The sequence below is a fragment of the Eriocheir sinensis genome, chromosome 25, assembly GCF_024679095.1.
Source record: "Eriocheir sinensis breed Jianghai 21 chromosome 25, ASM2467909v1, whole genome shotgun sequence".
Lineage (NCBI taxonomy): Eukaryota > Metazoa > Arthropoda > Malacostraca > Decapoda > Varunidae > Eriocheir > Eriocheir sinensis.
Genome location: NC_066533.1, coordinates 1969623 through 1983108, shown reverse-complemented (window position 1 = coordinate 1983108; position 13486 = coordinate 1969623). Strand labels below are relative to the sequence as shown.

The 13486-nt window shown below is 42.8% G+C and overlaps 1 long non-coding RNA gene across 1 annotated transcript; it reads right to left on the bottom strand.

Annotated features, from left to right (window-relative positions):
- Window positions 1–1854: 1854 nt before the first annotated feature.
- Window positions 1855–3683, bottom strand: LOC127003211 (uncharacterized). The gene is made up of 3 exons (XR_007757004.1): window positions 3513–3683; window positions 2984–3102; window positions 1855–2446 (listed from the first exon to the last, which is right to left on the bottom strand). It is a non-coding gene; the product is annotated as an uncharacterized LOC127003211 (long non-coding RNA).
- Window positions 3684–13486: the final 9803 nt, after the last annotated feature.

Sequence of the window (13486 nt, the reverse complement as noted above, 5' to 3'; positions counted from 1 at the left end):
TGTTACTGTTAATTATTACTATGAATAATCTGAAACATACTAATAGTATAGAAGTCTTACAAAGGATGCAGCAAGTGTTTGAGCAACATGCTCCGCTCACCACACTGAATTGCTGTGCAGAAAAAAAGGGTAAAAAAAAGGAAAAGTTAGTACACAGTTACTCATTTGTGACGAAACTGAAACCTCCAACCCTTCTTTAGTTACTCAAAAGAGCTTGTAACACCCATTGATAATTGTAAGCTCCATTACAATAATCTTATATTCATTGCCGTTCCTTTATTATCCCCACCCCCAGCCCTAACAAATTGGGAAGGCAGTTGCCGAGTGGTTCAACCATCGCTGAGGAATGGAAAATTATTAACAGGTCTTCCATGAACCCTAACTTCAGCGACTTTGTCCAAGAGTCGTCAAAAATATCCCTTAAGAAAGCCTACTATGCCATAGGCAGCACCTACAAAAAATAAAAATAAAAATAAAAGTTTATTAATATTTTGGTTTGCAGACTTGAGTTAGTTAAAGGAAGTTTAATGTACGGAAATTAATTAGTCCACTAGTAATTTTCAAAGTAAACTTAAAAAGCCAATTCATAAACAATTATCTTAACTAATAACATTGACAGTTTGTTATAGTTTGCTTGTATCCAACCGATCACTTTTATTAACCTATTTTATATATGTTTCAGTGAACATCAAACCGTGGACAATGCCTCTGCGGGAACTCTGTTTGGGCAACTTCCAGGGCAGTTCTGGTAAGTATTGTGAACATGTTCTTCAAGTGGTTTAGACATTCTATTTGTAAGGTTGTGGTACTCACATGTCACCATGGCATAAGCTATTATAAGAACATAAGAACGTAAGAAGTCTGCAAGAGGCCGGTTGGCCTATACAAGGTGGCTCCTGTAATCCTAACCCCACCTTACCTCACTATCCATGAATTCATCTAACCTCTTCTTGAATGTATCTAGGTATTGGCACCCACAACATGACTGCCGAGTCTGTTCCACTCATCCACCACTCCATTAGTAAACCAATTCTTGCCCATGTCTTTGTTGAATCTGAAGGTGAAATGTTTTTCGTTTGCAATATTACATTGTATTTTTCAATCAACCTGACCCCAAATGGCATGTCAATAAATTTGTTGACAGTGCTTCAGTTCTGCCAGCTTCATAGTTTCTCTTTAGTTGTAGGCTGACAACGCTTAGTGGCAAATTTCATCTGAGATTCGTTTAACCCGTCTGCTGTAATTGTCACGGATTTTACCTTCACAAGTAGCCTGGTAAAATATAGTCCCAGGTTTTTCTCTGTCTCTGAAGTGGATAGTGGAGTGTTTCCCATGTGGTATTGGTGTGCTGGATATCCCTTCCCGAGGCGCAGGACTTCACATTTTTCTCCATTGAGTTGTTGCAGACACTTGTAGCTTGGTGATGTCTTCTTGTAGGAAATCCGCAGTCAAGGGGTTAATGGGAGAAACAGGAAACATCCATAAATGTACTCTTTGTCAACCTTTTCCTTTTCTTACAGTTCCTATTTGTGCTAAAGGATGATTCTCACTTGTGTTGACATAGTATATTTTTTATTTCAGCAACCAACGAGAAGAAAGCTGCCCAGCAGAGGCGGATGAAGAGTGGACCATCGTGCTGGCTCCCCCCCACCTCTAGGAGCCCCACCAATTAACCATGATGATAAGCCATACAATGAAGAAAAAAGAAGATTAGAACTTGCACTTCTGCAAGCTAAAATTGAATATGTGGCCCAAAAGAGGGCCTATGAGGCAAGGCAGAATATAAAGCCGTATTAACCCAAAAACTTAAGGGAGACAAATGAAGAAAATAGCTCCAAAACATATAATTTATTTTACATCCTTTCATAAGGATCCCATGCAGAAACAACTTAATACAAAAATTCATTACAAATTTGATGAACCTGTTCATTAGAATGTCTGAATTAGCATTTAACTTCTAAAAGAGATTTTTGATCACTAAGAGTTAAATTATCAGTTATCTCCTAAATGCTCTCACAATATGTGCGCTGGAAGTAAATGGATTGGAGAAAGCAATGTATCCGAATTTTGCTATGTGTGTAATGCCAAAGTAAAGTTGATGAAATATTGTACTCTGAAATAATTTCGACAGAATGGATAATGATTATTTCTTAAAGTGCATGAGGATTGATGGAGGGGGCATTGGTGGCAAACTACCAAATAAATGGATCAACAGATTGGATTTAGGAATGACTGTCAAACCGGTGACTACTACGTAAGACTGATTCAACTTATATTGTCTGCACAGTCCATCAATGCCTTGCCTGGAGGGATTCCTGGGCTTATCGTCGTAGGATGGGCAAGGCGACGCGCCCCCCAGCGTAAGTCCCCATTGATTAATTGACCGAAGACTATGTCCCTTTAAAGCTGTTGAAGGGGGGTCATTACAACTGTTTATGCCCCAACCCTGCAAGGAATTAAAACTTGCATTGAGAATGAGGCAACCAAGTATTACACTCTCCATTATCATCTCCATCATCCGTGAACAGAGTGAACTGTGGCATCTAGCAGAGAAAGATGAAGAAAAAATAAATTATAAGGATGATAAATGTATAGGGCGAGATATATTTTAAAGATGGAGGCTGGGCGAGTTGGAGATGACTGAAATTATCTTCAAAGGGTCTAAATATGAGTGTGACAGGATGTTACTGACTTGTGGGAAGGTATAGAAAGGGGTAGCGAGGTAGTGGTGGGGAAAGAAATGAAGGGGGTTGCGTAAAAATATGAATGTAAATTAGCTTGCAAATTAAAAATAAAAAAACACTGGGAAAGTATGAGAATAAATGTGATAAGTTTTGAAAGGGGACGAGTACTATACTTGCCACCCATGGAAACAAGATACTTAGATTATTTTCTGCAATATATTTGTTAGTACTAATCAATGCATCTAAAACTACCAAATAATACAAGAAACTATATATTAAGGGTTCAGTCATTTCCTCACCTAAAATGTTGGCGAGCAATGTTTTCTCTGAAGAGAGCCCTTTCATGGACAGCAGCAAGTCTGCCATTCTCTGGCTGGAACCCCTCATCACAAGCAGGCTCATCACGAATGTCATCCTGCTGCAGATATGGGGTCTATGAAATGGTTGATAGTACTGCTAGTATTAATAGAGTTTTCATACAATTATTATTATTATTTATAAGCAGGATGTCATAATATATAATGCTTACTTAATACTTTACGATATTTTATGTGATGAACTGAAAGACAACGTATCTACAAAGATGACTGTATAATTTATACAGATAAATATAGTTGGAGGTGAATTATACAATTGTACATGCACAAAAATGGCTCACTGAAAAGGAATGTAGAAAATATCTGAAGGTATGAGGGTGGGTTAATATCTATTATATCATTCTCTAATATTATCAATACAGTTAAAAACTGGCATGTTAATATTACTGGTAATTTAATTGCCCTTTTACAGTCTAGCTCTAATACTATTGATTCTTCTTCTTCCGGTTACCTCTTCGTCAAGCTCGATATTACGTAGCTTGCAAATGTTGTGGAGTATGCCACACGCCATAATGACTTTGCAAGCTTTTATGGGGTCGAGCCTGATTTCTCCGTGCAGGACGTGAAATCGGCGTTTGAGCTGACCGATGCCCCTCTCGACCACGCTCCTTGTTCTTTTGTGTGCACTGGAATGATAAAAACGGGGCATCAGTTAAATTGTTAGTAATGTATTAGTGTTTCAGTATAAAAAAAATATCAATGAATGTGTGCAACATCATATATTCTAACCTTTGCAACCTATGTAACATAAGAATTTAATGCTGCTTAATTCTACATGAAATAATAAGTTTACTGAATTCAGGAAAAATATATAATTTGAAACTAGTGACGAAAGAAAACAATTTGAATGGCATTCAGTCCTTTCTTTAACTTCTCCCTAATTTTCTTTCAACCCAAATTAAAAAAAAAATGTTATCTTATAAATATGCTTTGGATACTGTAGTGAATGTTATGAACAAATATTTTTTTATTTATTTGTTGGGAATACACCAATCTGTCATAGCATGACTACATTATGAGTGATCAAATTTAAGGTGATTAAGTTTTGGATTTCCCACACCAACATATTCTCTGGTGACACCACAAGAGCATCCACGGTCTAGGTGATGACTTTGTTGACTGTGGACCGGCAAAGTTCAAAGTCATCTGCGCTGCACTGCTGCATTTACCCGGTGGCTAGATATCACAGAGTCAACGCTACTTTCAGCTTAGCAGTGACTGCATGGCTCCTCTCAGTCCTGTTGCCGATCACGTGTCGCACCAAGTCAGTGACGAACAACAGGCCAGCACGATCCACCCTGTACCTCTTCTTGAACTCGGTTTCATCGTATTTGTTAAAGATGTCTTTTCGGAGAATTTACCGTTTCACCCAACCAACGATTTTCTTATGTGGTTCATGTTTTTTCTAGTGATAGATTTAGTGAATTGCACCATTTTGTACCTCATTTCCGTCGCAAATGTCTACTTTTCGAGTTATGCCTATCCCCTGCCCTAAACGATCTTCGGGACCTGTGGGAACACGGGTTTTTTGGGTGGGGGAGCATAAAATCGACTAATGCGCATTTCAAATGAGGTCGAGAAATCAACAGAATCACATTAGAACACCAGTGAAAAGGCATAGCCTGCATTTGTTTTCATGAGAGCGGTGCAGGCGGCCATTAAGAGGAAAGCAGTGTTGCCAACGATCCGCAAGGGGTGAGCAGTGTTGCCAACGATTCGCTGCATAAGCGAGCATAGGTAAGTGAGCAGTGTTGCCAACGATTCGCTACATTTAGCGGAAATACCTGCCGCCACGGTGAGGAGCATTGCCATTTCATTTTTTACAACAATGGAAACAGCTCAGAGGCCAAAAAAAAAAGGGAAACAATCATTTAAAAAATAACGCGAATCACTGCTCCTTTAAAAAAGGTTCACAAGACTAGCCGGCGGTAGCAATATATATTCCGTCCAATAATGGTAAGGGATTATATATCGTTTGCAAGGGGGGGGGGGGGGGGTAAGTGGAGTTTGGGCCTTGGTAGACACCTACCGAACGGGCGCAAGTCACTCCCGGTGAGGTATATATGGGAGGTGAGAAGGGAGCTGAAGCCCTCCAAAGACCCTTCCCATGTCCTCACTAACCGTTTCCCTATTGTCTCACCAACACCGGAGAGTAGTTCAGCATGCTCTCTAAAGACAGATCCTCTCTTTATCCACACCACACTACATTCACACAACATATACACCTTTTCCCAAAATTAAAATTTCAAAATGGCGCACACCAAGCCTCAGAGTCCCCGCCTGGGGGACCTAAATTCCCAGGGAGGACTCCCCTTCTGGCTGCCGACCCGAGAGGTGTCTTGATAACTCCTCGAACCTCTTTCTTCTCAATTTCTGCAACATTCGCGGTCTTCGCTCTAATTTTCATTCTGTGGAACATCATCTCTCCTCCTCTAAATCTCACCTTCTCTTCCTTACCGAAACACAGGTTTCTGAGGCTACTGACAGCAATCTCTATTCTGTTCCCTACAACTATATCCTAAATATCAATCCAAATCTGTATGATGCGCCTACGTGCGCAACGACATCACTTGCTCTCGTGCCCACGACCTTGACTCTTCTGAATTTTCCACCATCTGGCTAAGACTTCATTGTCACTCTATTACTAAATACATCTGTGCTGTTTATCTCTCACCTAACTCTACCAACTATGTAAAATTTTTTGACTATTTGAATTCTAAAGTGGAGCACATCTTGACCCACTCTCCCTTCGCTGAAATCTCCATCCTAGGAGATTTCAATGTTCACCAGCTTTGGCTTTCATCCTCTTTCACTGACCATCCTGGTGAACAAGCCTACAACTTTGCTATCCTCAACGACCTAGAGCAGTTGGTCCAGCACCCTACACGTATTCCCGACCGTCTTGGAGATCGGCCCAACATTCTAGACCTCTTCCTTACCTCAAACCCTTCTGCTTATTCTGTCAAACTGTTCTCTCCGTTGGGCTCCTCCGATCACAATCTTATTTCTGCATCCTGTCCTATCGCTCCTGTACACCCTCTGGACCCACCGAAGAGGCGATGCCTCTGGCATTTTGCTTCAGCTCGGTGGGACGACCTGAGGATGTACTTTTCCGATTTCCCGTGGAATGATTATTGCTTCCAGGATAGAGACCCCTCTGTGTGTGCTCAGCGCATCACAGAGGTGATTGTCTCTGGAATGGAGGCATACATTCCTCGTTCTTTCTCTACTCCTCACGCTAAAAAGCCTTGGTTTAATCACGCTTGTTCTCGTGCTGTCAATGATAGAGAGGTAGCTCACAAAAGGTACCAGAGCCTTCAAACTAATGCTAATTATGAACTTTACATTTCTGCCCGAAATCGTGCCAAATCTATTCTCCGACTAACCAAAAATTCTTTCATTAATAGAAAATGTCAAAACCTTGCTTTCTCTAACTCTTCCCGTGACTTCTGGCATCTAGCCAAAAACATCTCCTCCAACTTCACTTCTTCATCTTTCCCTCCACTCCTCAGTCCGAACGGCAACACTGCCGTCTCATCTATCTCTAAGGCTGAACTCTTCTCTCAAACTTTTTCTAAAAATTTCACTCTGGACGATTCTGGGCATATTACTCCTACTCATCCCCCCTCTGACTCCTTTATGCCTGTTATAAAGATTCTTCAAAATGATGTTTTCTACGCCCTCTCTGGCCTCAATCCTCAGAAGGCTTATGGACCTGATGGAGTGCCTCCTATTGTCCTTAAAAACTGTGCCTCCGTGCTGTCACCCTGCCTGGTCAAACTCTTTCGCCTCTGCCTGTAAACATCTACCTTTCCTTCTTGCTGGAAGTATGCCTTCATACAGCCTGTGCCTAAGAAGGGTGACCGCTCCAATCCCTCAAACTACCGTCCTATAGCTTTACTTTCTTGTCTATCTAAAGCTTTTGAATCAATCCTTAACCGGAAGATTCAAAAGCACCTTTCCACTTCTGACCTTCTATCTGATCGCCAGTATGGGTTCCGCAAGGGGCGTTCTACTGGTGATCTCCTAGCCTTCTTAACTGACTCTTGATCATCCTCTCTTAGCCGTTTCGGTAAAACTTTTGCTATTGCGCTGGACATATCAAAAGCTTTTGATAGGGTTTGGCACAAATCTTTGCTTTCTAAACTACCCTCCTACGGTTTCTATCCTTCTCTCTGTACCTTTATCTCCAGTTTCCTTTCTGACCGTTCTATTTCTGCCGTGGTAGACGGTCACTGTTCTTCCCCTAAATCTATTAACAGTGGTGGCCGCAATGTTGCCTCTCTTTCTATCTTCTATCGATATTTCCACGCTGACTGCTCTTCTGAACTTGCTAACTGCATGCCTCCCCCCCTCCCGCGGCCCCGCTGCACTCGACTTTCTACTCATGCTCATCCCTATACTGTCCAAACCCCTTATGCAAGAGTTAACCAGCATCTTCACTCTTTCATCCCTCACGATGGTAAACTCTGGAACAATCTTCCTTCATCTGTATTTCCTCCTGCCTACGACTTGAATTCTTTCAAGAGGAGGGTATCAGGACACCTCTCCTCCCGTATATGATCTTCCTTTCGGCCACCTCTTTTGTTTCTTTTTTAGGAGCAGCGAGTAGCGGGCTTTTTTTTTTATTATTGTTTTCTTTTTTTGTGTGCCCTTGAGCTGCCTCCTTTGTTGTAAAAAAAAAAAAAAAAAAAAAAAAAGTTAGCTAGGTCGTAAAGTTCGGTTGGAATAATTTAAATATGCTCCCCCACCAGACCACACCGGGGGAGGGGGAGTCCCGGGGGGGCAAAGCCCCCCTCAGTTAGCTAGGTCGTAAAGTTCGGTTGGAATAATTTAAATATGCTCCCCCACCAGACCACACCGGGGGAGGGGGGGTCCAGGGGGGTCGAAGCCCCCCTTGGTTAGGAGGGGGGATCGAGGGGGGGCGAAGCCCCCCTCAGTTAGCTAGGTCGTAAAGCTCGGTTGGAGTAATTTAAATATGCTCCCCCACCAGAACCCCCCGAATTCTCACGGGTCCCCCAAGAGCCCCCATTGGTTAAGAGGGGGTCGAGGGGAGCTTCGCCCCCCCGCCCTCAGTTAGAGGTTAGGTTATGTAAAGTTGGGTTGGGGTAGTTTAAATATATTCCAGATTCGGTTTAGGCCATTGGAATACCCAGCGCGGGACGGAGTGAGGGGGCGGCGGTGGGGTGAAGCAGTGGTTGTAAAGAAATGCCGCGTTTGGTGTTTCGAAACTGCGGTCCATTCGAGCAGTAAGTTAGTGTTTGCCAGTCAGTTTAAAGATAGCCACGGTGTGTACTGGTTGTACGGACAACTAAAGGGAGTTTATTAATCAATTTTATCTGAACGACGAAGAAGTCATGGTGTCCTTCCTTTAGAAGTACGGTGCCCAGACTGTAAACTTCCCCGTATTTATAGGGAGGAGAGGCAGCAGCAGCAGTAGCGCCACAAAAAACATCAACATATGGCCAGTAAGGTAATGTCGTTGTTGTGGTTTTCATTTCCTGAACTTGGCGAAAGCAACGATTTTCTCGTGTTCTTTATCTTTTTCTGGTGATACAAGTAGTGAATTGAATGATTTTGTACCTCATTTCCGTCGCAAATGTCTACTTTTCGTTTTATGCCTCTTTTCAATGCTATGTAGCACTTCGTTGGTAATACTGCTCACCTTCCAGTGGCCGCAGCTATCTTTGCTAAATGTAGCAAATCGTTGGCAACACTGCTCACCCATAGCAGATCGTTGGCAACACTGCTTACCTCACAATGGCCGCCTCCGCCGCTCCCACCAAAACAAATGCAGGCTATGCCTTTTCATTGGTGTTCTAATGTGATTCTGTTGATTTCTCGACCTCATTTGAAATGCATATTAGTCGATTTCATGCTCCCCCACCCAAAAACCCCGTGTTCCCACAGGTCCCCAAGATCGTTTAGGGCAGGGGATAGGCATAACTTGAAAAGAGGCATAACTCAAAAAGTAGACATTTGCGACGGAAATGAGGTACAAAATCGTGCAGTTCACCAAATCTATCACCAGAAAAACATGAACCACATCAGAAAATCGTTGGTTGGGTGAAACGGTAAATTGACCGTCTTTTCTCTGGCGAAAATTCTTTGGTCGGCGCTCGCGGTATTGTTCACGGGCTGCCATGTCTGACGCTTGGGACTCTTCTTGCGACACCCCTCACGGACTCTCAAGGCGGCGAGCGAGATATGCACAGTTCCAAGGCTTGGGACCTTTTGGACAGCATGCGCAAGGTTTCTCGAACGCTTGTGAGTCCTTGAGCCCACTCACAAGGACTTGGAACCTTTGATACACCCCGGCCCATGTTGACAGATGTTCGTCAGGACAGCATGTAGGTTGTCTCCAGGCACTCGGCGATAAATGAAAGTTGTCATCTTGTAGCGGCGGGAGAGACTTGAACCTGTGTAGCGTTAAGTCTCGTCCCCCTGATTTGGCTTGTCCCATCCTGATTTGCGCATGCGCAGACTTTGCTATTTTGTCCATTTCATTCACTGCACTGTCTTCTAATAGCTTATACTAAGCGTATTGCTAATAGATATCAATTCACCTATTTTAAATGCATATTTTAAGAGTTTTACTGCATATTTGAATACATACGTTTTTAGCAGCTTTTAAATGCATAATTTTCCAATATCAAATGATTACCATCATAACCAGGACCACCAAATTACTACCATAAAAGATAAGATAAGGGTGGGGGCATAGCCTATGACTGGCCGTGGCCATCCTAAATTAGTAACTATTCACAATAGCAGCACGTGCTACCTGAGCCTGGCCTCGGAGCTTATCTCCGGTGGATTAGCCCTTGAACCTGTGGTGGGTCAGAACCCTTCGCCCAGTAACCCAGCCCACTGAATCAGTAACACACCTAGCCACAGCACCAGCACCTCCCCCACCACCACCATCACACTACCACCACTATCACCGCCACCACTACTACCACCACCACCGCAACAACACAACCACTACCATAACCATCATTGCCACCATTACCACAACCTTTAACAAACAGCGACGGTGCACTAGTGACTGACAGCCAACACATTGCAAACCTCTTAAACAATTACTTTTCCTCGGTGTTTAATACTAACAGTCTTCCTCTCGCTACCACCAACACCAGTACTATTGTAAATCTCGAGCATGCATTGCCTAATTTTGAAATAACAACCGATGAAGTCCTTAAAGCTCTCCATTCACTTAAAACAAATAAAAGTCCTGGACCTGACAAAGTATATCCAACTCTGCTGAAAGAAACAAAGAGCGAAATACTCTCCTCCCTCACAACCGTATTCAATATGTCCTTGCGACAAGGCATCGTCCCTTCAGATTGGAAAAAGGCTAACGTGACACCGATTTTCAAGAAAGGAGACAAAAAAGTACCAGGTAATTACAGGCCCATTAGTCTAACTTCGGTTGTAGGTAAGCTACTTGAGGGCATAATTAGAGACAAAATTGTGAATTACCTTGAAAGCCACTCATTGATTGGGGACTCACAACATGGCTTCCGAAACAAAAGATCCTGCCTATCAAACCTATTAACCTTTTATAACGACCTCTTCACTGTTTATGACGTAACCAAATCACTGGACGTAGTCTATCTTGATTTCCAGAAAGCGTTTGATAAAGTCCCGCATCATAAATTACTTTACAAATTAAAGCAAATAGGTATTGACGGTCAAGTAAACCAATGGATCGCGAATTGGTTGAGCAACAGACAACAAAGAGTAGTGATTGACGGATTTAACTCAGAGTGGGCGCCTGTCACTAGTGGCGTCCCTCAGGGCTCGGTCCTTGGCCCAGTGCTCTTCATTATTTACATCAACGACGTGGATGTTGGACTCAATAACCGCATTAGTAAATTTGCAGACGACACAAAGATTGGCAACTCGGTTCTCACTGACGAAGACAGGCAAAGCCTCCAAGAGGATTTGCACAAAATTTCAGCTTGGTCGGATAGATGGGAGATGCCCTTTAACGTAGACAAGTGCCAGGTCCTTCAAGTTGGAACGAGGAATAAGAAGTTCGAATACGAGATGCGCGGCGTTAAACTCAAAAGCGTTCAATGCGTCAATGACTTGGGGGTCAAAATCGCGACAAACCTCAAATTCTCACAGCAATGCATCGATGCAGCAAATAAAGCGAACAGAATGTTGGGCTTCATTAAAAGAAACTTTGTATTCAAGAATAAAGATGTAATACTCCCGCTCTACAACAGTTTAGTCAGACCCCACTTGGAATATGCGGTACAGGTTTGGTCTCCCCACCATGCAAAGGATATTGCTAAATTAGAAGGTGTTCAGCGTCGGGCAACGAAAATGATCCCTTCCTTGCGCAACAAATCCTACGAAGAAAGGCTTTCTACCCTTAACATGTTCTCTCTTGAGAAACGTCGCCTCCGAGGAAAACTGATCGAATGTTTTAAAATACTTAATGGTTTCACGAATGTAGACAGATCAACATTGTTTATGATCGATGACACTTTGCGCACGAGGAACAATGGCGTAAAACTCAGATGTAGACAAGTAAATTCAGACTGCACCAAATTTTTCTTCACCAACGTTGTAGTGCGAGAATGGAATAAGCTTCCACCGTCAGTGGTCCAGTGTAACACGATTGACTCCTTCAAAAATAAGCTCGACCGTCACTTCCTTCAACTTAATATCAACTAGAGTAGAAATGCAACGTTTTGGAGTCTTCTGATTAATGTAAAATCACTTAGGTTTAAGGACAGACCACCAAGTCTGGACCATGGGGTCTGTGTGGTCTGATTTTCTATGTAAATCTATGTAAAAACCACATACACCACCTCCCTCAAGTTAGTTACCACAATCATCACCGCCGCCGCCGCCACCAATACCACGTGCTTCTATCCTACCATCACCTATTCTTCATTCATTCCCCTGCGTTTCCTGATATTTCATCATCCCCATCTCGGTAAAGGAACCATATTGATCCTCTGGAATATTCACACACCTTTAGCATGATCATTTTCCTTTCCCTGCATTTCATGGTTATGCCGACCGCGTCTTGCTGCGCGCGACACTAACACGATAACTTCCACGTCATTTTTTGTGCAAACTTTTGATAATGAAGTGACTCGTAGGACAAAAATTTACCCAGAAGCCTCAGCGACTCACTCATAGGTAAGGGAAAGAAGAGGAGGAGGAGGAGGAGGAGGAGGAAGAGGAGTCGAGAATAGGGAGGAAATTTAAGGGTGAAAAGTTGGGGAAATATGAGGCAAGGGTGAAAAAGTCAGTTAATTTGCATACCTCTATCACCTGTTTACCTCCCCGTCCCATGTCTCCTTCCCTCCCTCCTTCCTGATGTTTCCTCTCCCTCCCTGTGACTCCTCCCCTCCTATACCATATTCTTCCACTAAGGACGCTGCAGGGGCCCGACGACCACCCCTGGAGGCGCTAAATGGAGTAAATGTTGAGAGAAGTGATGGAGAGGCGGATGGAGAGAGAGAGAGAGAGAGAGAGAGAGGTGCTATTGAGTCATGCCAATACAGATGAAATAAAAATAAAACAATAAATGAACAAAGAAGAGATAAAGAGGAGGAAAAGGAAAAAATGTAAAAAGAGTGGTTAAATGATAACAAAAATGTGGAAATGAAATAAATGTAAAAAAGTTAAAGTAAGAAGAAAGCGATGGAAGGTGAGACGTAAAAAAAAAAAATAATAATGGAAAGAGAGAGGAGATGAATCAATGGAGGAAAAAATGAGAGAAGAAAAAGAGAAGGGTGGAAGCTACAACGGAAGGATAATTATAGGAGTTGGGGTGAAAACACTCTCTCTCTCTCTCTCTCTCTCTCTCTCTCTCTCTCTCTCTCTCTCTCTCTCTCTCTCTCTCTCTCTCTCTCTCTCTCTCTCTCTCTCTCTCTCTATCTCTCTCTCTCTCTCTCTCTCTCTCTCTCTCTCTCTCTCTCTCTCTCTCTCTCTCTCTCTCTCTCTCTCTCTCTCTCTCTCTCTCTCTCTCTCTCTCTCTCTCTCTCTCTCTCTCTCTCTCTCTCTCTCTCTCTCTCTCTCCTGTCATCGTTTGTTTAATCATCCTGTAACTTAATTTCACTTTCGTTACAATTATTTTACTTTCATTTTCCTTCTCCTACTCATCTACTTTCTCCTCCTCCTCTTTCTACTACTCTTCCTACTCTTTCTCCTCCTCTTCCTCCTCTTCCTCCTCTCTACTTCTTCTCTTCCTCATATTTGTCTTCCTGTTCTTCCTCTTATTTTTCTCCCTCCTATTTCTACTCCTTCTCTTCCTACACTTTCTCCTCCTCCTCCTTTTCCTTTTCTTCCTCCTCTTTTAACTCCATCTCTTCCTATACTCTTTCTCTTCTTCTTCATTCAGTTAAGCAGGCAGCTTCATTTTAAGCCGACAAGATACGTTACCTACTCTCCTCCTCC